This window comes from Mustelus asterias, chromosome 1 (genome assembly GCF_964213995.1).
Source record: "Mustelus asterias chromosome 1, sMusAst1.hap1.1, whole genome shotgun sequence".
Taxonomy (NCBI): Eukaryota; Metazoa; Chordata; class Chondrichthyes; order Carcharhiniformes; family Triakidae; genus Mustelus; species Mustelus asterias.
In genome coordinates this window covers 10,341,700-10,369,110 of record NC_135801.1, presented here as the reverse complement: position 1 = coordinate 10,369,110, position 27,411 = coordinate 10,341,700, and the positions used below count along the sequence as shown (strand labels likewise).

The window sequence follows — 27,411 nt, the reverse complement described above, 5'->3', positions numbered from 1 at the left end:
TATGGGTTGTGTTCGCGAAGAAGGAGGAAAGAAAGGAAATAATATAAATCTATTCAGTGCCTCTCATGACCTCAGGGCATTGTAGTGCCGATCAGAGTCAATTAAAGCTTTTTGAAGCGTTGCACTGTTGCAAAGTAAGGCAAAAGAGCAAACATTTAGGCACATTAAGGTCCCATTTACGAATTAGATTAATCATAAAATCCTACAGTGCAGAAGGAGGCCATTCGGCCCATTATGTATGTGCCACCCCAATCACATCCAGGCCCTACTCCCATAACACCATGCATTTACCTTAGATAGTCCCCCTAACAGTAAGGGGCAATTTAGCGTGGCCAATCCACCTAACTCGCACATCTTTGGACTGTGGGAGGAAACCGGAGCACTCGGAAGAAACCCACACAGACATGGGGAGAACGTGCAAACTCCACACAGACAGTGACCCACGCCGGGAATTGAACCCAGGTTTTGGCGCTGCGAGGCAGCAGTGCTAACCACTGTTCCGCCCCAATTAATGATCAATTAATCTCTTTTTGTGATGTTGGTTGAGGGAGAAATGTTAGCCAGGAGGAGTGGTTGGGGAAGGGTGGAGCGAAGTGGTGGCAGAGAATTGTCTCTTCTTCTTTGGGTATTGCTGTGAATCTTTTACGTCTAGCTGAGAAGGCAGATGGGGACTTCGTGTGACGTGTCATTGGCAAAACTGTACTAGAGTGCTGCCAAATGCTGCTAAAACAAACTCTCAAAGTTAGGTGTTGTAAATGACACTCTTAAGACCTGTTACAACATTGCAAACACTCAAATACCAGTTATGGGGAGGCGATGGCCTGTTATTGCTGGACAAATAATCCAGAAACTCGGCTAATGTTCTGGGGACCCAGGTTCAAATCCTGCCATGGCAGATGGGGGAATTTGAATTCAATAAAAAATATCTGGAATTATAAATCTACTGATGACCATGAAACCATTGTTGATTGTTGGGAAAATCCCTCTAGTTCACTGATGCCCTTTAGGGAAGGAAATCTGCCATCCTTACCTGGTCTGGCCTACATGTCATTCCAGAGCCACAGCAATGCCCTCTCAACTACCCTCTGAAATGGCTGAAAGCCACAGAGTTGTCAGGAAGACAGCTCACCACCACTTTCTCGAGGGCAACTAGGGGTGGGCAATAAATGCTGGCTCGCCAGCGATGCCCATGTTCCATGAATGAATTTTTTAAAAATATGTATTTAAAGAGGAGTTTATATAGCTGCTTTTATTCAGATTCTTCAGTGACTAACAGTAGATGCTGTTGAGCTGAATGTTATGTCACACCAAAGCACAATGGTGTGCACTCTGAACAAAGAACCACTGTTTCATCACAACTTTATCGACCGTTGTCCTAGTGTTTGGAACAAAAGAAAGTCGACTGCATATCCAAAAAAAACCCATGGGATCCAAATTACATCCTGAGAAACTTATCAATGTAACCTTAACTGCCAAGGTTTTTGTGTAGATTTACCTTTTGTAGATTTACCTTTTGTAGAAAAATGCTGTTTAATTTGATTTAAATGTAATATTTGTTCTACATTAAGAGCCCATACTTTGTTACATCAGTAGCCATCAATGTTTTCCTTTTTAATCTGTTAATTCTTTGCGAGTCATAGAAATCATTAGAAACCCTACAGTCCAGAAAGAGGCCATTCGGCCCATCGAGTCTGCACCGACCACAATCCCACCCAGGTCTTATCCCCACATCCCTACATATTTTACCCATTAATCCCTCTAACCTACACATCTCAGGACACTAAGGGGCAATTTAAGCATGGCCAATCAACCTAACCCGCACATCTTTGGAATGTGGGAGGAAACCGGAGCACCCGGAGGAAACCCATGCAGACACGAGGAGAACGTGCAAACTCCACACAGTGACCCAAGCCGGGAATCGAACCCAGGTCCCTGGAGCTGTGAAGCAGCAGTGCTAACCACTGTGCTACCGTGCCGAGTCATTGAGGTTTACAGCTTGGAAACAGACCCTTCAGCCCAACTTGTCCGTGCCGCCCCTTTTTATTTAACCACAAAGGTAGTCCCAATTGCCCGCGTTTGGCCCCTATCCCCCTGTACCCATGTAACTGTCTCAATGCTTTTTAAAAGACATTTGGAAAGGACTTTTATCTTTCTAGAATAAGCAATTGTTGAAAATTTAAAGCTTATACAATGTGATAGTAGAGGTCACATGAATGTAAAAAAGTAACAAAACTACTCAAATATTGACGTAATAATTCAATGCAAATACGTTAAAACTCAAAGCAGTCCAAGCCCAATTTCCCTTTCTCTTTCACTACCTACTATCAGGGTAGTTTGAATTTAATTTTGCTATCTCATTTTCCCCATGTGTTTGTCTTTTGGCCCTTTTCATCTTGTAACACCTAACTTCTGAAATGTGATTGCTTTCCATCACCCATCCTGGGGAGCACCTTCCGTTAAAAGTCACTTTCCACTGGATATAAATTGGTTCCAGGGCTGTGATTTTAGACAAATGGAAGGCGATTGTGAAAGCTGGGCAATTGCATTGACATGACCTGGTTAATCATTGACTTATTGCGAAACAAAACATGAAAAGCTGTAAATGGACATGTAAATTTGGCAGCCGTCCCAGAAACTGATCACCTCCCCACAACAACTTGGTTGATATACTTTTTTCTGTTCGCTCATGGGAAATGTGCATCACTGGCTGGGCCGGTATTAAGAATCAACCACGTTACTGTGGAATTGGATTCACAAATAGGTAAGGAGGACACATTTTCTTCCCTTTAAGGACAATAGTGAACCAGATGGGTTTTATGACAATCGACAATGAACAAAGAAAAGTACAAGACAGGAACAGGCCCTTTGGCCCTCCAAGCCTGCACTGATCATGATGCCTGCCTAAACTAAAACCTTATGCACTTAGGGATTCCATATTCTTCCATTCCCATTCTGTTCATGTATTTGTCCAGTTACCCTTAATTGCTGCTATCGCATCTGCTCCCACCACCACTCCGGGCAGCGCGTTCCAGACATTCACCACCCTCTGTGTAAAAAGAAAGTTGCCTCGCACATCTCCTCTAAACTTTTCCCCACGCACCTTAAATCTATGTCCCCTGGTACTTGACTTTTCTATCCTAGGAAAGGGCATCTAGGAAAGATGATTTGGATTTTCATAGTAACTTTATCACATTGTTAATGTAAGCCTACTTCTGACACTAATAAATAAACTTTAAGGTCATCATTAGACTTTTAATTCCAGATTTTTAAAAAATTCAAATTTCGCCATCTGCCATGGTGGGATTTGAACCCGGATTCCCAGAACATTACCCTCAGCCTCTGGATTACTAGTCCAGTGACAATACACGATGCCATTGCCTCCCCTCATTAACACAGTAAAAGATCTCAAGGGAGGTTCATAGCAGTGTTCTCAGTAGTGAGTGTACTGCATGGACAGGGACAGCCCGGGAAATTACCGACCGGTGAGTCTAACCTCAGTGGTTGGTAAGTTGATGGAGAGGATCCTGAGAGACAGGATTTATGATCATCTAGAGAAGTTTAGTATGATCAAAAGTAGTCAGCACGGCTTTGTCAAGGGCAGGTCGTGCCTTACGAGCCTGGTTGAGTTCTTTGAAAATGTGACCAAACACATTGACGAAGGAAGAGCGGTGGATGTGGTCTATATGGACTTCAGCAAGGCGTTCGATAAGGTCCCCATGCAAGACTTCTTGAGAAAGTGAGAGGGCATAGGATCCAAGGGGCTGTTGCCTTGTGGATCCAGAACTGGCTTGCCTGCAGAAGGCAGAGAGTGGCTGTGGAGGGGTCTTTCTCTGCATGGAGGTCAGTGACCAGTGGAGTGCCCCAGGGATCTGTTCTGGGACCCTTGCTGTTTGTCATTTTCATAAATGACCTGGATGAGGAAGTGGAGGGATGGGTTGGTAAGTTTGCTGACGACACCAAGGTAGGTGGTGTTGTGGATAGTTTGGAGGGATGTCAGAAGTTGCAGCGAGACATAGATAGAATGCAAGACTGGGCGGAGAAGTGGCAGATGGACTTCAACCCGGATAAGTGTGTGGTGATCCATTTTGGCAGATCCAATGGGATGAAGCAGCAGTATAATATGAAAAGGTACCATTCTTAGCAGTGTAGAGGATCAGAAGGACCTTGGGGTCCGGGTCCATAGGACTCTTAAATCGGCCTCGCAGGTGGAGGATGCGGTCAAGAAGGCGTACGGCGTGCTGGCCTTCATTAATCGAGGGATTGAGTTTAGGAGTCGGGAGATAATGCTGCAGCTTTATAGGACCCTGGTTAGACCCCACTTGGAGTACTGCGCGCAGTTCTGGTCACCTCATTACAGGAAAGATGTTGAAGCCATTGAAAGGGTGCAGAGGAGATTCACAAGGATGTTGCCTGGATTGGGGGGCATGCCTTATGAGGATAGGTTGAGGGAGCTTGGTCTCTTCTCCCTGGAGAGACGAAGGATGAGAGGTGACCTGATAGAGGTTTACAAGATGTTGAGAGGTCTGGATAGGGTAGACTCTCAGAGGCTATTTCCAAGGGCTGAAATGGTTGCTACGAGAGGACACAGGTTTAAGGTGCTGGGGGGTAGGTACAGAGGAGATGTCAGGGGTAAGTTTTTCACTCAGAGGGTGGTGGGTGAGTGGAATCGGCTGACGTCGGTGGTGGTGGAGGCAAACTCGTTGGGGTCTTTTAAGAGACTTCTGGATGAGTACATGGGATTTAATGGGATTGAGGGCTATAGATAGGCCTAGAGGTAGGGATGTGATCGGCGCAACTTGTGGGCCGAAGGGCCTGTTTGTGCTGTGGCTTTCTATGTTCTATGTAACTATGGAGGGTAATGAATCATCTTGGGTCTGGTACTACAGTATCAGAGTTGAAATCTGGCCAAGTATCGTTTACACGTTACTTGAATATTGGTGGGCAGGGGAAAAATGGACAGAAGGTTGAGAGATTCTCTGGACTCCTCACCTGCACTAGATAGGGAGCAATTGGGAGATAGAGGGCATTGCCTGAAGGTTTAAGGGTGAGGTGAGTGAGTTTGAGGGGAAGAATCATAGAATCTGCACAGTGCAGAAGGAGGCCTTTCGGCCTATCGAATCTGCACTGACAACAATCCCACCCAGACCCTATCCCTGTAATCCCACTACCCTATGCATCCCAGGACACACGGGCAATTTATCATGGCCAATGCACCTAACCCGCACATCTTTGGACTGTGGGAGGAAACCGGAGCACCTGGAGGAAACCCACGCAGACACCGGGAGAGCGTGCAGACTCCGCACAGACAGTGACCCAAGCCAGGAATTGAACCCGGGTCCCTGGTGCTGTGAGGCAGCAATGCTAACCACTGTGCCACCTGCAAAACAAAGGAAAGATTTGCATTCACATAGCACTTTTCATGATCTTGGAAATGTAGTTGCTATTGTAATGTAGAAAATTGGCAGCCAATCTGTTCACAGAAAGCTCCCACCAAAAAACAAGCGATAAAGCAAAATGCTATGGAGGCTCAAATAAAAAGAAAATGGTGTAAATAATCTGTGTTGTGATGTAGTGTGAAGAGATAATTCCCCTGATCTGTGCGTGTGACTGAATCGGATGATTCTTAACTTGCAGATCTTTGGTCATATGGAGCAGAATGTCCCATGATGAATTGGGATCAGGGGTGCAGGGTTTGCTTCCCTTTCTTTCCTTCTCTCCTGCCACTCTATCTCATCATTAAGATGTTGAGTGATGCAGCTCGAGGGACCAATTGTCGCCATTCAGAATGATTGGTAGCGAACTCCTACTTGCGGTTAACGCTGACGTGTTTCAAGGACAGCTTCGGAGTGATCTTGAACTGTTCTCTTTATCCTCCCACTGGAATGTTGACCATCTGAAAATTGAGAGAAAGGGACCTGGTCGGGGAAGACAGTTTCTTGGCCCTCCAGACCCAGTGCCCAATCCAATGAAATTGATTTTGCAGAGGCTTTGCCTGAATGCCATGGGGCTGGCATCAAGAAGGGCACGAAGCATCTGTTTACCAGTCCTCCCATTGCATATAGAAGATGCGACAGAGGCACTGCTGATGGAATTTCTCTTGCACTCTCGATGCCACACAGAGCAGGTCGCACTGCAGCACCGGAGTGTGGTGATGACAGCTTCTCTCTGTACACAAGGACTTCTGTTGACCTGCAGAAGTCTTTGTTACTGAACCCTCACTGCTGCTGTTTATAGAAGGCTGAGTTGGTGCAGCTGATTCAGTGCTGGATGAAACTTTTTTGTTATGGCAACATTCAAGGAAAGGCTGACAGAGCCTTTCGTCCTGGTACTATTCCGGTTGAGATCTTCAAAATTGTCAAGACTTGTGTGTCCTCATGAAGGGTCCATCCACTCATCCAATGGAATAAGGAAGGAAAAAAAAACTCTTACCCCACATCACTGACCCCCGCCCCCCAATTTCAGGAATGCAACAATTGGGAAGCACTTTGGCACAGTAATTAGCATTACTGCCTCACAGCGCCGGGGACCCTGCTTCGATTCTGGCCACGGGTGACTGTGTGGAGTTTGCACATTCCCCCCGTGTCTGCATGGGTTTCCTCCGGGTGCTCCGGTTTCCTCCCACAGTCCAAAGATGTGCCGGTTAGGTGGAGTGGGCACGCTAAATTCACCCCTGGTGTCCAAAGGTGTGTAGGTTGGGTTGATTAGCCATTGTAAATGCGCAGGGTCACAGGGATAACATTGGGAGGAGGGGCTGGGAGAGATGCTCTTTTGGAGAGTTGGTGCAGACTCGATGGACCAAAAGTGCTCTTTCTGCACGAATGATTCTGTGGAATTCTATTCTAATTGTACCTATCTTGAGGAAGAACAATAAATCACACTCAAAACTATTGAGGTATTTCTCCTGAATTGCCAAGTATTCACCTGAATCACCTACGTCCTGTGACTGAGAAGTCCCCTGAGACACAGAGGGTGGCTTTAGACCCACCAGAGGAACTTGTGATGTGGTCTTCCTTCCCTGATAAATCCAAAAAAATGTCAAACAGCACCAGGACTAAAGCATCTGACTCAGTAAATCATGAGGCCCTTTGGATTATACTCCAAAGATTTGAATATCCAAGAAACTTCATCACAATCCTACAATTGCTTCATGACAGTATGACTGCAAAAGAGAGGCAGATCTGACACAAATGCCTGCACAAGTCTAGCCAGGACTAAACAAGGCTGTGTATTAGATTCCTTCGGGTCTCCGGTTTCCTCCCGCAGTCCAAAAGACGTGCTGGTTAGATGGATTGGCCATGCTAAATTCTCCCTCGGTGTACCCGAACAGGCGCCAGAGTGTGGTGACTAGGGGATTTGCACAGTAACTGTATTACAGTGTTAATGAAAGCCTAACTTTGACACTAATAAATAAACTAAATGACCAATCTTGTGTCCACTGCGCTCTCCTCGACAGTGGTGAGAACTGGACAACATTTTGCTAGGCGGAAGAAAAGGACAAACAGTTTCCACTGTCGCAGACGTACCCTCAGCATCTCTTGGCAGGGACAAGGTCACCAACTCGGAGGTCTTGGAGTGTGGATTCCAAATTGTGGTTTATGAAGGCAGCTGTCCATATAAAGCGGCAGGTTCCTCCATTTATGTCTGATCTATGTTATGATGTGGAGATGCCGGCGTTGGACTGGGGTAAACACAGTAAGAAGTTTAACAACACCAGGTTAAAGTCCAACAGGTTTATTTGGTAGCAAAAGCTTTTGCTACCAAATAAACCTGTTGGACTTTAACCTGGTGTTGTTAAACTTCTTACTGATCTATGTTAGCCAGGGGTGGGAAACACATGTGTAGATTACACCTCGGAGGAACAGGTCTAAACTTGTGGTGTCTGGATAGGTAGGGTACTGTCACCTTTTTGGTCAGTTTCCACTTGGGAGAAGTAATGTGCCCTTCAGGATTGTTAAAAGTAGACAAGAATGTGTGTAAAAAGTATGTAATCTCATTGTAGCTGTCAAATAGAACCGTCAAGACAATTGAAACACTTGCCATTTCAATATTTGAAAAGGAACTCTCGTATTTATCAAAAAAATAATGCTTGGTATTTCGCTCATTGCATGACTGATTTCACAACCTACAAAGAAAATTACAGCACAGGAACAGGCCTTTCGGCCCTCCAAGCCTGCACCGACCATGCTGCCCGACTCAACTAAAACCCCTGAACCTTCCGGGGACCATATCCCTCTCTTCCCATCCTATTCATGTATTTGTCCAGACGTCCCTTAAAACTCACTATCGTATCTGTTTCCACTACCTCCCCTGGCAGCAAGTTCCAGGCACCCACCACCCTTTGTGTTTTAAAAAAAAACTTGCCTCGTACATCTCCTTTAAACCTTGCCCCTCGCACATTAAACCTATGCCGCCTAGTAATTGACTCTTCCACTCTGGGGAAAAAGCTTCTGACTATCCATTATCACAGTGGGGTTCCTCTTCGTTCACAGTTTGATTGGCAGCTCCAAGTGGTTGCAGAATCCTTGAAGTGGGACTATGAATGTAAATTCTTGTTTTTATATGGGATTAAGCACTTGAAATTTATTTTTGTAATTATTATGTAGTTGAAAGAAAGTTAAAGTAGGGTTTTTTATCATTTATTGTGTGTGGTGTGTATCTATAGCAACTTAGCAAGGCTGCTTTGTCGGCCCCCCGCCAAACCCTCAACTTTTTTTGTTATTACTCATTCGTGGGACATGGGCATCGCTGGCTGGCCATCATTTATTGCCCGTTGCCTGAGGGCAGTTGAGAGTCAACCACATTGCTATGGATCTATAGTCACATGTAGGCCAGATCGGAGAAGGACGGCAGATTTTCTTCCCTAAGGGACGTCAGTGAACCAGATGGGTTTTCCCAACAATTGACAATGGTTTCATGGTCATCAGTAGATTCTTAATTCCAGATATTTTTCATTGAATTCAACTTCCACCATCTGCCGTGGCGGGATTTGAACCCGAGTCCCCAGAACATTAGCTGAATTTCTGGATTAATAGTCTATCGATAATACCACCAGGCCATCGCCTCCCCTCGCTACCACCTAGAAGGACATGGGCAGCAGATGCTTGGAAACACCACCACATTCAAGTTCCCCTCTAAGCTATGTATTATTCTACTTGGAACTATACCGCCATTGCTTTACAATCATTGGGTCAAAGTCTTGGAACATCCTTCCAAACAGCACTGTGGATGTTCCGACAACACATGGACTGCAGCAGTTCAAGAAGGCAGCGCTCCAATAGTGAAGTTGTAATAGAACATTAGAACTTTATTTTTTTTCATCTCAGCACAGATCCTGAGGTTGACCCAGGATAGACACTGGGTGAGTTGACATGGAAAATGTAAGAGCAAAGGGTGCTGGGGGGGATCAGGTGTTACCATGAGTTAGCAAAAAGTTAGCATAGGGGCTTTAAAGGGCCATGGGGCTTGGTAGAGGCATAGTTTGGCATTAAAGGTATAAAGGGTTATGGGGGATGAGTGAGGGCATGAGGTGGCATGGCCTAGCGTGAATGGGGCGTTGTGAGTGGAGGAGGTGTGTGGGTGGGCTGTTTAATGTTTCTTAAATTTTGACATTGTGTTATTGCACTGAGGCAAGCCCAGCCTAGCTCCGCATTTTTTCCGAGATCACCCGTTACGACTCCCATTTTCACCTCTACCAACCCCGGGACTGAAAACGCTATCTTTGGATCATAGAATCTCTACAATGCAGAAAGAGGCCATTCAGCCCATCGTGCCTGCACTGGCAACGATCCCACCCAGGCCCTATCCCCGTAACCCCATGCATTTACCCTGCTAATCTCCCTGACACTAAGGGGCAATTGAGCATGGCCAATCAACCTAACCCACACATCTTTCAGTCACTCTCTCTCTCCCTTTCCTCCCCCCTCCCAGTCAGAGCTAGGGACTCTGCATTCCAGAACATTCAGGCCTATGTTTTCTTATCCCTCCATTTAAAACGCTTTAGGGCATTTGCTGGTATAATGAAAGAGGGAGAGAGGTTAGAGGATGAGTTGAGAGAAGGGATACTTGTCACTTGACCTGCTTTTCTTTGCACTTGATTTGATTTCATTCGATTTTTTATTATTGTCACATGCATTAGGATACAGTTAAGACCGTAAGACATGGGAACAGAATTAGACCACTCGGCCCATCGAGTCTGCTTTGCCATTCAATCATAGCTGACATTTTTCTCATCCCCATTCTCCTACCTTTTCCCCATAACCCCTGATCCCCTTATTAATCAAGAACCTCTCTGTCCCTATCTTAAATACACTCAATGACCTGGCCTCCACAGCCTTCTGGGGCAAAGAGTTCCACAGACTCACCACTCTCTGGTTGAAGAAGTTCCTCCTCATCTCTGTTTTAAAGGATCATCCCTTTAGCTTGAGGTTGTGCCCTCTGGCGCTAGTTTTTCCCACTAGTGGAAACATCCTCTCCATGTCCACTCTATCCAGGCCTCACAGTATCCTGTAAGTTTCAATAAGATCCCCCCTCATCCTTCTAAACTCCAACGAGTACAGACCCAGAGTCCTCAACCATTCCTCATATGACAAGCTCTTCATTCCAGGGATCATTCTTGTGAACCTCCTCTGGACCCTTTCCAAGACCAGCACATCCTTCCTGAGATATGGGGCCCCAAACTGCTCACAATACTCCAAATGGGGTCTGGCCAGAGCCTTATACAGCCTCAGAAGCACATCCCTGCTCTTGTATTCTAGCCCTCTCGACATGGATGCTAACATTGTATTTGCCTTCCTAACTGCTGACTGAACCTGCACATTAACCTTCAGAGAATCTTGAACAAGGACTCCCAAGTCCCTTTGTGTTTCTGGTTTCATAAGCATTTTCCTATTTAGAAAATAGTCTATGCCTCCATTTCTCCTTCCAAAGCGCATAACCTCACAATTTTCCAAATTGTATTCCATCTGCCTCTTCTTTGCCCACTCTCCTAACCTGTCTATGTCCTTCTGCAGCCCCCAGTCCTTCTATGTCCCCTACTTTTGTTGTTTCTAGCATGCTGTACAGACAAAGCATACTATTCATAGAGAAGGAAAGGAGAGAGTGCAGAATGTAGTGTTACAGTCATAACTAGGGTGCAGAGAAAGATCAACTTAATGCAAGGTAGGTCCATTCAAAAGTCTGATGGCAGCAGGGAAGAAGCTGTTCCTGAGCCGGTTGGTACGTGATCTCAGACCTTTGTATCCTTTTTCCCGATGGAAACCCTTGGTCGAGTGATATGAGGCAGATGTGGGGTTGAAACGAGTTCCAAGTGCAAGGTGGAGAGCTTGCATTTATTTTGTGCCGCCTCTCTCAAAATTAGGATGTTCCAAGGTGCTTTAAGAGCCAATGATGTAATGTGGAAGGACCAACAGCCAATTCTCAAATGGCGAGCTCCCACAGCCAGCCATGAGATGCAGCACCAGAATTAATCTGTTTCATTTGAGGGATAAATATTGACAGAACCCTGAGGAGCCCATATCTGCTTTGTGACAAAAAGAAAATAGTGTGATATCTTTTACACCCATCTGAGGACAGCCAGGGACTAAATTTAACATCTCGTCTGAAGGAGGACACTTCTGACAGCTCACCACTGTAAGTAAGGAAAGAGATATTAAATCCTTGGATAGAAAGCTCACAGCTCTCGAGAGATGCGGTGACCCAAGCTCCTTTCCGGGAGAGCCTGTAAGATTAGGGGGCGGGAGGAAGGACACGCATCCCAACAGCTGGGGCTGGATTCCAGGATTAACTACAAGCTGAGTGAGCCTGTGGTCTTGATGTGGTGTGTTGCACATATCACATGACCACCCTGTTGCAATGGGCCTTATTAGACGGATTTTTCTCTGATGGCTCCTTTGGGATCAGTTGCAGTGAAGAGCACTTAATATCAATCAGCGTCAGAATTTCAATTTTACGTCAGATTTATACTCCACCAAAGGTCAGCGGTGTTTTAGATTGGTTCTCATTTTGTTTTTCTAATACAAAGGGGATGTTTTCAAATTGAAAATTGGCACTAACTGGATGATAAGGGCCTACAAATGATGTCAGTTGCCGTAACACCTCATTAATTCCCTGTAAAGTGACTTTCACAGGCCGGTATTGTGGGCCCGCTGAAGTGATTGCCTGAAAGGGGCGGCTTATCTCTTTTTTTATTTCCCAATTTTATTGAGGTAGGGACAGACTGATTGCAATTTTAAGTGTGTATGAGTAGCGTTGGCAGTCAACATATGGGCGGCATGATGGCACAGTGGTTAGCACTGCTGCCTCACAACTCCAGGGACCCGGGTTCCATTCCCGCCTCGGGTCACTGTCTGTGTGGAGTTTGCACATTCTCCCCCGTGTCTGCGTGGGTTTCCTCCGGGTGCTCTGGTTTCCTCCCACAGTCCAAAGATGTGCAGGTTAGGTTGATTGGCCAAGCTAAATTGCCCCTGAGTGTCCCAGGATGTGTATGTTAGAGGGATTAGCAGGGTAAATATGTGGGGTTTTGGGGATAAGGCCTGGGTTGGATTGTTGTCGGTGGCAGACACAATAGGGCGAATGTCCTCCTTCTGCACTGTAGGAATTCTATAGTTTCTACGGTTTCACTGAACGGCTGGAAATTTTTTATCTATGATCGGGACAGAAAAGAGAAGTTGAACTTTCGATTCCCAAACATAATTTGGGACACAGGAGCAGGATTAGCCTTCCAAGACTGTCCCGCATTCAGCTGCTCTGTACCTCAATGTTATTTGCCCATCTCTAGTGAATATCCCTTAGTACCTTAGTCCAATAAAAATCACACCAATTGCAGCGCACAAAGCCCCAATTGAAACCTTGGATCCATTTGGGGAAGAGTTCCATTTTTCCATTCACGTTTTATGTGAGAAGGTACTTCCTGATGTCACTCCGACACAGCCTAGCTCTAATCTTAAGATTGTTTGGTTTGGTCGACTCTGGTCTTGCCTATCTCATTCTCAATCCTTGTTTTCCTGCCTCCTCCAACAAACCCTGATTGGTTTATACAATCTCTGCTGTTGCTAACTGACATTCCTAAAGAGTCATGGACCAATAAAATGCATCAATGTTGGCATCTGCAGCTCACCTGTCAAATCAAGTTCGGCCCTTCAAGTCAAGGCTGCCTCTTTGCTAGTCGGAGGGTAAGGTAGGTGGGGGGAATGCATTTTTTATTAGTGTCACAAGTAGGCTTACATTAACACTGCAATGAAGTTACTGTGAAAATCCCCTAGTCGCCACACTCCGACGCCTGTTCGGAAACACTGAGGGAGAATTTAGCATTGCCAATGCACCTAACTAGCACGTCTTTCAGACTGTGTGGGAAGAAACCGGAGCACCCGGAGGAAACCCACGCAGACACGGGGAGACCGTGCAGACTTCGCACAGACAGTGACACAAGGCGAGAATCAAATCCGGATCCCTGATGCTGTGAGGCAGCAGTGCTAAGCTGTTACTCTCTACTGGTTAGCCATCCAAAGCTAAAAATGGACCCCAACATTGTTCAATTGTTTACTTCTAAAAACGGTTAACAAAACTAAATCATGCAGAGCAGTGCAAGATTGAAATTCTCGGCCCACTGTTCTTAGTGACCTGGCACAATTTGTGCAGAACCCATTACTGCATTCCGTACACTATTTATATTGTATATAGTCATTCCTCTTCTGCGTCCTTCAGGTCCCAGGCCCTAAGAGGGCATTGATGATCATGAACTTCCATTGGGTTGGTCTGAGTCCAAAAGACGTGCTGGTTAAGTGCATTGGCCATGCTAGATTCTCCCCCATTGTACCCAAACAGGTGCCAGACTGTGTCGACGAGAGGATTTTCGCAGTAACTTCATTGCACTGTGAATGTAAGCCTACTTGTCACAATACGTAAACTTTAAAAATGATTAGGCGTGGTAAAGTACTGCAGTGGTTTGCCATTGTCTTCTGCAGTATGGCTGACAAGAAACTCTCCCACTTTTAAGACCTACTTTTAGGCAATTTGGAAGAATTTACAGGCTGACAATTGACCTGTTGGGCCACCTTATGAACACATCTTTCGTGGCCATCACATCCTGGAGTGGGACTTGAACCCAAAGCTTCTGGCCCACTGCTCCAGAAGACCCCAAATTATCCATCACCACATTAGATTTAATCTTGGACCCTTGGAGAACTGGACAAGATTTGATCAAAAGTACAATCTGTTGCATTCTGAATGGTATATGGTTGATGACCTGTCATGAGTTCATACTGCTTGTGCGCAAACAATCTTTTGGTACCGTTCCACAGCTATCTTAATCCTTTCTTGGCTATACTGTATGTACCTGCTTTTTGTATCTGCCCACTTGTTATTTGCTAATATTTCCCCATCAGACCTTCATGCGCTGAAAGGGGTTAAAAATCCTTCTGTGAAGTTGTTAGATTTATAAATGTTTCCAACATGTGCAGACAGGTTCTGCAGATTAAAATTGATTTGCTTTTGTTGTCTGCCCTGCTGGTAGCGAGAAACTCTTATATGCTGGTTGAAGGCCCATTATTATGTGTTTGCACATAGACTGAACTGTCTCTCAGAGCCCATTCTTTGTCAGGATATTTCAGGTATAACATATTGTTGCGACAAACTCTTAGGCACTTCGGTTCGAGTGAAGCAATTTATTTCCTGGACTAAGGAACAAATTGGCTTACTCCAACTGGGAAAAGCAAACAATGAAATGCAGACGGACGCAAATCCTTTGATCACCATGTACTTTATTTAGGTTAAAGTCAGGTTGTCGCCCTCTTGAATGATTTAAAAATAGTCTGTGCAGATGCTCTGCTTGTTTGAGATGGGAAGGTTCTCTTTCGGTAATGTTGCAACAAAATCCTACCTCCTTTCCCTATTCAAATGCTACATAAGGCAGGCAAAAAAGCTCTCTTTCCTCTCCATCTCATACAATACATAGAATCCCTACAGTGCAGAAGGAGGCCATTCAGCCCATCGAGTCTGCACCGACCACAATCCCACCCATTCCTGTAACCCCACATATTTACCCCGCTAATCCCCTGACACCAAGGGGCAATTTATCATGGCCAGTCCACCTAACCCGCACATCTTTGGACTGTGGGAGGAAACCGGAGCACCCGGAGGAAACCCACGCAGACACGGGGAGAACCTGCAAACTCCACGCAGACAGTGACCCAAAGCCGGGAATTGAACCCGGGTCCCTGGCGCTGTGAGGCAGCAGTGCTAACCACTGTGCCGCCTCTGATCTCCAGCATCATGAACCACCACAGATATCATGCTATAGGATTGTGCTCTGCAAGAGGATTCTGTTAAAATTTAGAACCAGAATGAGTTTATAAAATCATGATTGAAGGGTTCATTCTGGTTACAAAGCACGTTCGCGTGCAGTGGAAGTCCAGCTAATGTTGACATTCTAATCTCGAAAACTTAGTTTTTGATTTTCAGTTGATGATTACAGACCAAGGCACACCCCAAGGACTAAAAACCTAATTATCTCCTCAACGTTTCATTTATTTTACAGCTCCAACCTTTCTCATTTCAGAAACACATGAACTATCACCACCTTTCCCCGTTGAGTTTTAATAGAGTAAGCGAGCCGTCCCATGTATCCCCTCTTCGTTTTGTTATACACCGTGAGAGAATTTGACTTGAATCCCATTTGCCGGAAATTTACGGCCTCGCTCGCCCGCCCGAGGCTCATAAGATCCCGCCTGAGGCCAATGGAGAATGCCATTCAGTGAGCCTCGCCCGCCCCGATTCTGGGGCGGGCATGCCGGTAAAATTCCGGCCATTGTGTCTGTGCAAGCTCTTTGAAGCAATCCAAAATAAATCCCACCTTCCTCTGCCATGTATCTTTCTCCTACAGTCCACTGCCACAGAAGGAAGCCATTCGGCCCATCAAGTCTGCACCATCTCTCCGAAAGAACATCTTACTCAGGCCTACCCTTCCATCCTGTCCCCGTGAGCTCATGCATTTACCATGGCTAATCCACCTAACCCGCACATTTTTGGACTGTGGGAGGAAACCCACGCAGACGCTAGGAGAACGCGCAAACTCAGCACAGACAATGACCCAAGGCCTGAATCGAACCTGGGTTCCTGCCGCTGTGAGGCAGCAATGTTAATCACCGTGCTGCCCATGTCCCATTATGTTCTGAACTTCAAACTAATTTTCATACATTAAACAAACTAAAAACAATTGGAAAAAGATGGTCACCTAAGGATCCACTAACTCCTCTTGTGCATTGAACAGTAAAGGAATTAAGGGTTGTGGTGAGCGGGCGGGTAAGTGGAGCTGAGTCCATGAAAAGATCAGCCACGATCTTATTGAATGGCGGAGCAGGCTCGAGGGGCCAGATGGCCTACTCCTGCTCCTAGTTCTTATGGAAATGCTCCCTTGTCTCAAGGGAACAGACTGATATGGGCTCAGTGCCACTTCCTGAAAGTAATTACAAATTGAATGGTCTTTCATATACAAAAATGCTAGCTGTCTTAAGCTCTTAAGATGGTTGAAAGCCATCACACAGGATTTATAATTGACCTAACCACCCACCTTATTTGGAAAAGGCCTTTGAACTTATCCAAGTCACGTGGCGAGGGAGCAATTCTGTCATTTGCTTGTAAGAACAGCAGAAGCTGTTCTGCGAACAGAGTCCCATCAGAAACCAGCTGCGAGCGATCCAGGCAGCCAAGGTAATAAGCAGCAATACCCTGAAAGGGGAGAAGGAATCTTCCCAAGTTAGAGCTCCATCTGAGAACCAACCCCTTGGAAATTTGATTACAAGAAACTTCAGAGATTACTGAGAATCCTGTTTAACAGACATCCACTTCAGTGAATGCATCAGCTCATCTAAGAACCAATAAGCCTGCTATGGAAGAGATAGAGACTATTGTTAATTGTATTATTTTACCTTCTGTGTCTAATCTCTGTGTGCATGATAATGTGTGTGAAGCAAGTGAGCGAGACGTTGTGTTTTAAACATTCGGGGCAAGTGTGTGACAATGAGTAACCTTTTATTTTAACACTCAAAATGCTTGCTGCTGGAATTTTTTAATTTGGACAATCACACTCCGAGTAAGAAAATATACTTTCCCCAAATTTGATTTATTATTGTCACATGTATTGGGATACAGTGAAAAGTATTGTTTCTTGCGCACTATACAGACAAAGCATACCATTCATAGAGAAGGAAATGAGAGAGTGCAGAATGTAGTGTTATAGTCATAGCTAGGGTGTAGAGAAAGATCAACTTAATGCAAGGTAAGTCCATTCAAAAGTCTGATGACAGCAGGGAAGAAGCTGTTTTTGAGTCGATTGGTATGTGATCTCAGACTTTTCTATCCTTTTTCCAATGGAAGAAGCTGGAAGGGAGAATGTCTGGGGTCCTTAATTATGCTGGCTGCTTTTCCGAGGCAGTGGGAAGTGTAGACAAGTCAATGGGTGGGAGGCTGGTTTGAGTGATGGATTGGGCTTCATACATGACCCTTTTTCTTTGCTTGCTGTCTTGGACAGAACAGGAGCCATACCAGGCTGTGATACAACCAGAAAGAATGCTTTCTATGGTATATCTGTAGAAGTGCATTCAAACATCATGATCACGGGCAGTAAAAAGGCAACACACAAATCTTGTCCGAGATGCTGTTTTTTCCCATAAGAGACGCAATGCTATATGGGTGGCACAATGGTTAGCACTGCTGCCTCACAGTGCCAGGGAACCGGGTTCAATTCTGGCCTCAGGTGCCTGTCTATCTGAGTGAAGCTTGCACATTCTCCTTGTGTCTGCGTGGGTTTCCTCCGGGTGCTCCTGTTTTCTCCCAAACTCTAAGGAGGTGTGGGTTAGGTTGATTGGCCGTGTTAACTTGCCCCTTAGTGTCAAGGTAAATATGTGGTGTTGCAGGGATAGGGCCTGGGTGGGATTGCTCTTAGTACAGGTCCAGTGGCCTCCTTGTGTACTGTAGGGATTCTATGATTCCGTCAATTCTATGATGTCAACTGCTCCCTGTGGCAAAGCATCCCACTCTCTAACATGTTTCTGTGTAAGTACATCCCTTCTCATCTCTCTACTTATTATCTCGGTTTCAAATTGATGACTCCCTCCATCACTGACTCCAGGATCCCAGTAAACCATCTATTCATCTTCAGATTTTTTTTTCAAAACTGCTATTAAATCCTGCTCTTGCCTTCTCTCTCCAATAGAAATTATTCCTGAAATCTCAGTGATACAGAATTGCACTGATCCCGAACCTAGCGGTGAGAGGATGTTCTATGTTTAAGAAGTCGTCGTCCAGTTGTGTTGGTTTTTATTCATGTTTTTAATCAGCTACTGGTTATGAATAACTCTCATCAGGGATTATTCCATGAAGATCTGTTTTGTTTTGTGTGACTGGCTCCTTAGTGACCGTAATTGCTTCTGGCTGAATTTGCAGAGATTTGAAAAATGTGGCTAAGGTATTGTATTTGATACTGCCTAAAACCGACTCCAACAAATCCCTTGAAATTAGATTCAAGGCAGTGCTGTGACCCATTGCTAGCTACTTATTAAAACTGTACCATATTCAGCTGTACAGTTGGAAAATGAACAATTAGAAACGTAATTAGGTTTTGAACCCTTAGAGAGTTTCATGTCATGAAATGTTGAAAATTAAAACCGCTTGCATTTTCTGCCTGTTGCAATGCGGATCTTTTATTAGCATTTCAGTCACACGATATTTACCTTGCGTGGTAAGAATATTGTAACCCTTATATTACTGTTGCAAGCCTCTGTAAATTTTGCGTTTTAACGCACTCCCTTTGGGCAGCAAAAATCAATGGCCGAATCTGAATTCTGTGGAAGGGCTGGGCTGAGAGCATGTGGAGGCACCATCTGTTTGCTATCTGCAGTGAAATCCTAACCTCGTGGAGGAATTAAACATTAGTGGTTTTAGCACAAGTTGTACATGGGCAAGATCACCTTGTTTGGTGGATAACTGTGCATGGAGCAATTGATATGATTTATTATTGTCACATGTGCTGCGATATAGTGAAAAGTAAAGATGGAAAGTAAAACTCAACACCAACTTGAGTCACTGACTTTATCAAGAACTGCCTTATGTTAAATCCTTTTATTAAAATTGTAATACTGAAATGATTAAATCCTTGAAGCTTGGGTGTATCTTTTTAAAATGTTGTTAAACTTATGGTACTTCTCCTGTTTTGAGTATAGCAATCTGTTAATGGTTGTTCTTGGTTCTCAACTGTGCTACCCTCATTACCCTCCATAAGCTTGAGATCATCCAGAGTTCTGCCCAAAGGCAGCCCACTGATGCCTCACGGCGCCAGGGACCCAGGTTCGATTGCCGGCCTTGGGTCACTGTCTGTGCGGCATCTGTATCTTCTCCCTATTCTGTGTGGGTTTCCTGCCGGGTGCTCTGGTTTTCTCCCACAGTCCAAAGATGTGCAAGTTAGGGGAATTGGTCATGCTAAATTGCCTCTTAGGGTCAGGGGAACTAGCTAGGGTAATTGCATGGGGTTGTGGGGATGGGGCCTGAGTGGGATTGTGATTGGTGCAGACCTGACGGGCTGAATGGCCTCCTTCTGCACTGTAGGATTCTATGATTCAAAGCCTTCTTCCTCTCCTCTCTTGTGCTCAATGACCTGCATTGGTTCCCAGTCTGACAACATCTTGATTTAAAAATTCTATTCTTTGTATTCAAATCCCTCCATGTTTCAGCGTGGTCCATCTCTGCAACCTCTTCCAGCCCTACAACTAGTCATGCTCCCTTTGCTCATTCAGCTCTGCACTCTTGCACATCCTTGAATTTTCCCACTCCGCCATCCAAGTCTGTGCTTTCAGCTGTCCATCCCTTGGTTCTCGAATTCCCTCCATAATTGGCGGCACGGTAGCACAGTGGTTCGCACTGCTGCTTCACAGCTCCAGGGTCCCGGGTTCGATTCCCGGCTCGGGTCACTGTCTGTGTGGAGTTTGCACATTCTCCTCGTGTCTGCGTGGGTTTCCTCCGGGTGCTCCGGTTTCCTCCCACAGTCCAAAGATGTGCGGGTTAGGTTGATTGGCCAGGTTAAAAATTGCCCCTTAGAGTCCTGGGATGCGTAGGTTAGAGGGGTTAGTGGGTAAATATGTGGGGATAGGGGAATAGGGCCTGGGTGAGATTGTGGTCGGTGCAGACTCGATGGGCCGAATGGCCTCCTTCTGCACTGTAGGGTTTCTATGATTTGTATGAATCCTCTCTGCCTTTCATCTAAATCTCCCCTCAAAGCCTACCACTTTGACCAAGCGTTCAGCCACTCGTCCTGGATATTTCCTGACAAGACTTGAAGTCAGAATGTGTTTGCTAATAATTCTGAGAAACGCCTTGAGGTTTGGAAAGGGCACATTGTATGTTGGCCTTTATTGCAGGAGGATGGGTTACAAGAATGAGGATGCCTTGGTGCAATTATCCAAAGCTTTGGTGAGATCGCATCAGGAGTAATGTGTGTGTTTTTGGTTTCCTTACCCAAGGACAGATACGCTTAACCTGTGACATAGTGTAATGAAGGTTCGGTAGATTGACTCCTGGGGTGAGAGAACTTTTGTATGAGGTGATATTGAGTAGAGTGCGTTTATAGGCTGGGATTTTACCACCCTGCCCGCCATGGGAATCTATGCGGGCGAGGGGCGGACCATGGAAAGGTCCATTGGCCTCGGGTGGCATTTTCTGGTTTCGGGGCGAGCGCAACCGAAAAATCACACCCATAATCTCTGTAGGAAGTCTTGAGGCAGTGAGCAGCGTCCCTGCCTCTGCTGCAGAAACTCCAGGTTCAAGTCCATCGCCAGGACTTGTTGGCCATGGAAGGAGTGTTCTTAACACGGTTCAAGGGCTATAATCAACTCGAGACGACTTCCACCACTCCCTCCGTTTCCTCCCCCCACCGTTGCCCAAAGTGTGTATGATGGTGTGCTGAAATAAAATCTCTGTAGTTTATCAAAATGAGAGGTGATTGAATTGAAATGGAAGAGTCTGAGGTGGTTTAACAGGCTGGATATAGAATTACTGTTTGCCTTGGGTCTAGAACCAGGTGACATATTTCCAGGATAAGATGTTGGCCATTTAGAACTGAGATTGAAGGTTTCATGGTGTAAATCAAAGACAGTCACTGAAATTTACGGAATACTGAAAGGCCTGGATAGAGTGGACGTGGGGAAGATGGTTCCATTAGTAGGGGAGAGACTAGGATCCGAGGGCGCAACCTCAGTATAAAGGCCTTTAGAACCGAGATGAAGAGGAATTTCTTCAGCCAGAGTGCGGTGAATTGTAGAATTCTTTGCCACAGAAGACTGTGGAAGCCTGATCATTGAGTGTATTTAAGACAGAGATCGATAGATTCTTGATTGGTAAGGGAATCAAAGGTTACAGGGAAAAGGCAGGAGAATGGGCTTGAGAAACATATCAGCCATGATCGAATGGTGGAGTTGGCATGATGGGCCAAATGGCCTAATTCTGCTCCTATATCTTATGACCAGGGAATGGTTTGGATATCCAGGTCAATGTTCCACTCTTATCTTTTTAGAGCTAATTAACAGGTTATTCTTTTCGTCATAGTTTTAGAACAAAGAAAATTTGTTCCCACTAGCTCAGGGCAAGCATGCCGTATGCCTTCTTGACTATCTTCTCCACCTTTTTGGGGGATCTTGCCGGGTTAGACAATGGCCGACTACCTATCCGACTCTCATTACCTTTCAAAACCTCATGAAGTGCTTTGAGATTCTGAGAGATGAGACATTATATTAAAAAAATGTCTGAATAAATACATATATAGGTAAATCTTCAATCAGATGTGTTTCAGAAAGGAACAATATCATTTTTTGAAATGTGGAGTTGTGTTTTTAATGAAGTGGACACTTCTCTATGTTGATAACCAGGAGGAGTGTGACAATCCATGCGGTGTGGGGATATTAGTGCTTCATCAATTATATTGGCAAAAATAGAATTCACGAAAATATTTCAGTGTCGGCTCCTCTGGGTGCATAGATGAAAAATACACAGGGAAACAATAATGGAATAGTTTTAAATACTGTGTCTTCACAAGCTGCCTAAACTCAAAGCGTGCTGATAAACCTTGATCTCTGACTAGTGCGTGAGAAATACACCAACAGGATAATTAAGGGATGTGTTTGCTTTGCATCTGAATCCTTTTAGGAGCGCATCCTCCAAATTGCTACTGCCAGTCCACAATCTAAGTGCAAAACATTAACCCGATTGCATCTGGACTGACTGACTTCATAGAATCCCTTCAGTGCAGAAGGGGGTCATTCAGCTCATCGAGACTGCACCGATCACTATCCTGCCCTGGCCCTATTCCTGTAACCCTCACATATTTACCCTGCTAATCCCACTGACACTAAGGGGCAATTTAGCATGGCCGACCCACCTAACCCGCATATCTTTGGACTGTGGGAGGAAACCGGAGCGCCTGGAGGAAACCCACGCAGACACGGGGAGAACGTGCAAACTCCACACAGACAGTGCCCCAAGCCGGGAATTGAACCCGGGTCCCTGGAGCTGTGAGGCAGCGGTGCTAACCACCGTGCCGCCGAGGACTTCATCCTTCACTTTAACCAGGAATTAACAGTCTCGAATGAACTGCCTCAAGGGGGATACTTTAAAAATGGGGGCCTTTATGCCTCTTAAAAATGATGGAACTATCAGAAGATAATCTCTCGTGCAATTCCAATGATGGGAAATGATTGCTTTTGGGGTGGATTTCAAAGAGTATCTTGTAATGTTTATTCTTCTTGGGTTACAAACGAACATTCACTGATGATTCCCAAAGCCAATTCTTATTTGTTGTTCTATTTTTTGTTTGGTACCTTTTGGTACTTTATTACTCATCAAAAAAGCCAATTCACATTAGGTCCAATCATGGTCCCCACATGAGGGCCAAACAAGATCCAAGCTGACAAGACAAGACATTCCATCTTGGGCTCGATCGAACAAGACCCAAGCTGCAAGATGAGGCCTCATCTTAGTCGAACGGCCAAGCTGGCTTTGAAAAAAGTGCATGAGGTAAAGCCTCGCTTTAACCTCATTAAACACCCTGATTCTTTAATCTACCGTAGCTGAGGGAAACCACGATTGCAGACGTCAACACACCCGGAGTACAGTGGGATAGCCTCGTTCCCCAGCCTGATCATTGACTCTGTTGCTCCTGAGACTTCTGTTGGAGGGCCACTAAGATTATTATGCAACTTAAACTGCCAAAAGTGGTTTGAGATCATTGGGGAAGAATTGGGGGATGTATTAGTACCGATTTAGCTTTTACCAGAAGAGTTCAGTCCTCTCGCTCGGAATATGATTCACTTTTCAGTTGACATCACTGATCCCAGATCACACAAGAGCTAGCTATAAATATCCTTTCCTTTCCCTTGCTTGGTTTATCAGTTTAAGTTTGTTAATTAGACGTCACTGGCCAGTCTGCATTAATTGCCTGTTCTTTGCCCTGGGAAGGAGGTGATCTTGTGCTCTCTGTAAAAGAAAAAAAAATTCCAGAGTTTCGACCCAGCTACAGTAAAGGAATGGCGATCTCGATAGATAGGCAGATAATTGGTCTATTTAAAAATTCATCATGGAGGCAGGTGCTGAAATGTGATGATTCAAATAAAACAAGTAATCATGATTATAAATGGTTATAAGCCATCATTAAAATAGAAATGAAGTACACAATAATAAAAGGATTATGCACAATTACGAACATTCCTGTTTAGAAATAATTGCAATGTGTCCCCTTTGGCGGCACGGTGGCACATCGGTTAGCACTGCTGCCTCACAGCATCAGAGACCCGGGTTTAATTCCAGCCTCGGATGACTGTCCATGTGGAGTTTGTATGTTCTCCCTGTATTTGCATGGGTTTCCTCCGGGTGCCCCACAGTCCAAAGATGTGTAGGTTTAGGGTGGATTGGCCATGCTAAATTGCCCCTTAATGTCCCAAGATGTGTGGGTTAGATGGATTAGCTATGGGAAATGTGTGAGGTTACGGGAGATAGGGTAGGGAAGAGGGTCCGGGTAAGATACTCTGTCACAGAGTTGGTGCAGACCCGATGGGCTGAATAGCCTCTTCTGTACTGTAGGGATTCTATGATCTTCTCCTTGAAGGCGCTGCCCAAACTGGGAACTTGGCATGTGGACAATTTCCGCAATGGACAGCTTTGTGGAACATGCATATTAGGAAGCTAACTTTTCACTACCACGATTTCTAATCAGCAGTGAGAGATTCTTGCACTGAAACCCTTTGGAACCTAATATTTTTTGTGAAGGGACTAGATGAAGAATATTTTTGATCAAATGTATTTTAAAATGGTTAATCCTTTTTACATTAAAGTCATTGCCAGTCGGGTCGAGAACAGTATTGCCAGTGGCTTTTTTCACTCCTAAGGCCTCATCATCACTCCAGTAATGTGCCAATATTAGGTGATATTCTGTTCCATGTCATTATCTTACAAAGGCAGAAACATACAATTATATGTTAATGGAGGTTAATGTAACCATTGAAGTGTTCGACCTCATATGGGGACTTAAAGAAGCAGAAAGACTCATTGCTAATTTGGCAGCTATTGACCTGTAACTGAACTCATGGCATTGATTTAGAAAGGCGGTCAGATTTTTCTTTAAAAATCTACCGTAACGTCCTTGAATATTGTAAGGTAGAATTTAACTGCACATCTTCCCCCAACCCCTGCTACATTGTCAGTGTGTAAAACCAAAATTCAATCTTTCTGTCCTCTAAATACTGAGTATGAGTGTGTGTGTGTGTGTGTGTGAGGGAGAGAGAGGGATGGCAGAGACAGGCACTTGCGAGTAATTGTATGATTACAAGTCATTGGAGCTTAGAGGAAGGCTGCTGTTGGTTCCAATACCTCAAGGGACATGGTAAGCTTGAGTGGTTTGTACAGGACATCTGAGCTCTTAAATCTCTTATCACTTAAAAATAAAAATAGGCTTACTGTATCTTAGCATCAAGACAATACTGCCAACAGTTAAAATTGGAGGTAACCAAGGTTTTCTGCCCAAAATTGTGAATTAATAGGAACCCAACCCTTCACTGTCATTACTGACAGATTGAGAGACCATCTCGCCATGTTGCCGGGACAGAACACAGTCATATAATCAACAGGAGGGCAGAATAGGGGGGATTATTTTGTATTTCCAAAGGGAACGCTGGTATGGGATTGGAGAGCTGAGCATTATATTATTGTAATTCTTGCTTTCACTGATGTTAATATCAACACAGCAGGGATAAACTGCGCCAAAGACATTTGAATGTCTCTGCCTGTAGCTCTCAAAACATAGAATTAATTGAGGGTCACAGATGTCTTAAACTACAAAAATCAGGTAGCTTCTGGTTGCTAACAAAAATGCAAGACGTGATTCATGATTTGCATTAATTTTCCGCTCTCCATTACTGTCAACTTTATTTCTCTTTGAATTGGAGTGAAGGATTTCTTTGACTTGGAGATTTTGTTTTCTTAAACCTAGTGTGAAGTTGAAAGGAATGCAGCAGGATGTTAGATATCGCATGTAACCTTGTTGATCCTGTGGTACGGATTTAGAATTCCTACAGTGCAGAAGGAGGCCATTCGGCCCATCGAGTCTGCATCGACCACAATCCAACCCAGCCTTATCCCCATAACCACATGTATTTACCCTAGCTAGTTTCCCTGACACTAAGGGACAATTTAGCATGACCAACACACCTAACCGGCACATCTTTGGACTGTGGGAGGAAACTCACGCAGGCATGGGTAGAACATGCAAACTCCACATCGACAGTGACCCGAGGCTGGCGCTGTGAGGCAGCAGTGCTAACCACTGTGCAAACGTTTAATCATTTAATGATCAGCATCAAATGAACAGAAAAGGCATTCGCCGTTCATTACTTTTACAGTTGACCACATACTTCTACGGACTTTTGAGCAGCAACATGCTATCATGTTGAGTCTGATCTAGAATGAAGGCCTCTCCGGGGGGTGAACAGGAAAAACAGTAGTCTACCTCCTCAATCAATTGGATGTGCATGCCTCAGTAAAGATTCTTCAGTTGACATCGGGAAATGTCAGTTGGAATATTTAATTCAATGTAAGCAAATTAAAGAGAGGGAAAGTAAATTAGAATAGAGAGGTCAGCAACAGAAATAAAAAGTTTGAAACTATCATTTTCAATTTTTCAAATCTCCAACAATAATTCAAATCTAAGCGAATGAGACTACAAACTTGTAAAAGTTAATTTCTCGCACCAGTGAGGTTGTTTAGGCAGCAATTAAATTGTATTGCGCTGTTGTTCACTTCAATAGACAAGCCATAGCACTTTCTGCTATGTTTCATGGCTTTGCGGCACAGTGGTTAGCACTGCTACCTCACAGAGCCAAGGACCCGGGTTCACTTCCCGGCTTGGGTGACTGTGTGGAGTCTGCACGTCCTCTCAGTGTCTGTGTGAGTTTCTTAATAAACGTTAAGCTTGGACTATTTGGGTCAATTGGCCAGTATCTGTGCTGCATATCCTCTGTAATTGTATTAAAAATGAAACCAAGTGGTACAATCAATACATTTTTTAATGCAGCTTTCGTACACTGTCCACGAATCATGATCTGTAGTGCGGTAACAAGATGGGATTATTTGTAGCAATTTTGTGTGTATATGCTGTCCCTGCAGTCTAAATTTAATTTATAATTGACAATGGCAAAAAACATTCTCTTTCAGGACTCAGTTGTGTTGTGAATAGCCCTCCTCTATTTATAAAGTAAATGGTACATATCCCAGTGCTCTACATTGTGTTACTTTCAGACTGATTCATCCTGAGGATATGTTTGTGTTTTTATAATGTGTACGGTAACAACAGCAATGCCCGAGGGATTTGAAGTGTTTCATTATTGAGTGTAATGAAGGAAGCAGCAAGTGCAAAAACTGTTGATGAGAAATTGTGTTTTGCTGTTGCAATCTTATATATTTATTTGACTTGTATTTTAAGTGCTAACTTTATCATTTTGGCACTTGATATGTAGTTAAGACCTAATTGAACGATTTTAGTTCTGCAGTATTAGAGTGCAGTGTTAAGGTGTATTATACTGCAAGTTTAATGTTGCTGTAAAGAGACTTTGTACTGGTGCCAAATAGAATACTACAGTGCAGAAGGAGGCCATTTAGAGTCAGAGGTTTACAGCATGGAAACAGGCCCTTCGGCCCAACTTGTCCATGCCACCTTTTTTTTTAAACCCCTAAGCTCGTCCCAATTTGGCCCATTGAGTCTGCACCGACTCTCAATTGCCCTCTGAAATGCCCGAGCAAGCCACTCAGTTCAAGAGCAACTAGAGACGGGCAGTAAACAACAATCCCACCCAGGCCCTATCCCCATAACCCTATGCATTTACCCTA

The 27,411-nt window shown here is 44.6% G+C and overlaps 1 protein-coding gene across 4 annotated transcripts in view; it reads left to right on the top strand.

Moving 5' to 3' along the window:
• ccser1 (coiled-coil serine-rich protein 1) overlaps positions 1–27,411 on the top strand; it is a 1,298,783-nt gene that overhangs the window by 39,842 nt on the left and 1,231,530 nt on the right. The gene's annotated exons all lie outside the window — the stretch shown is intronic.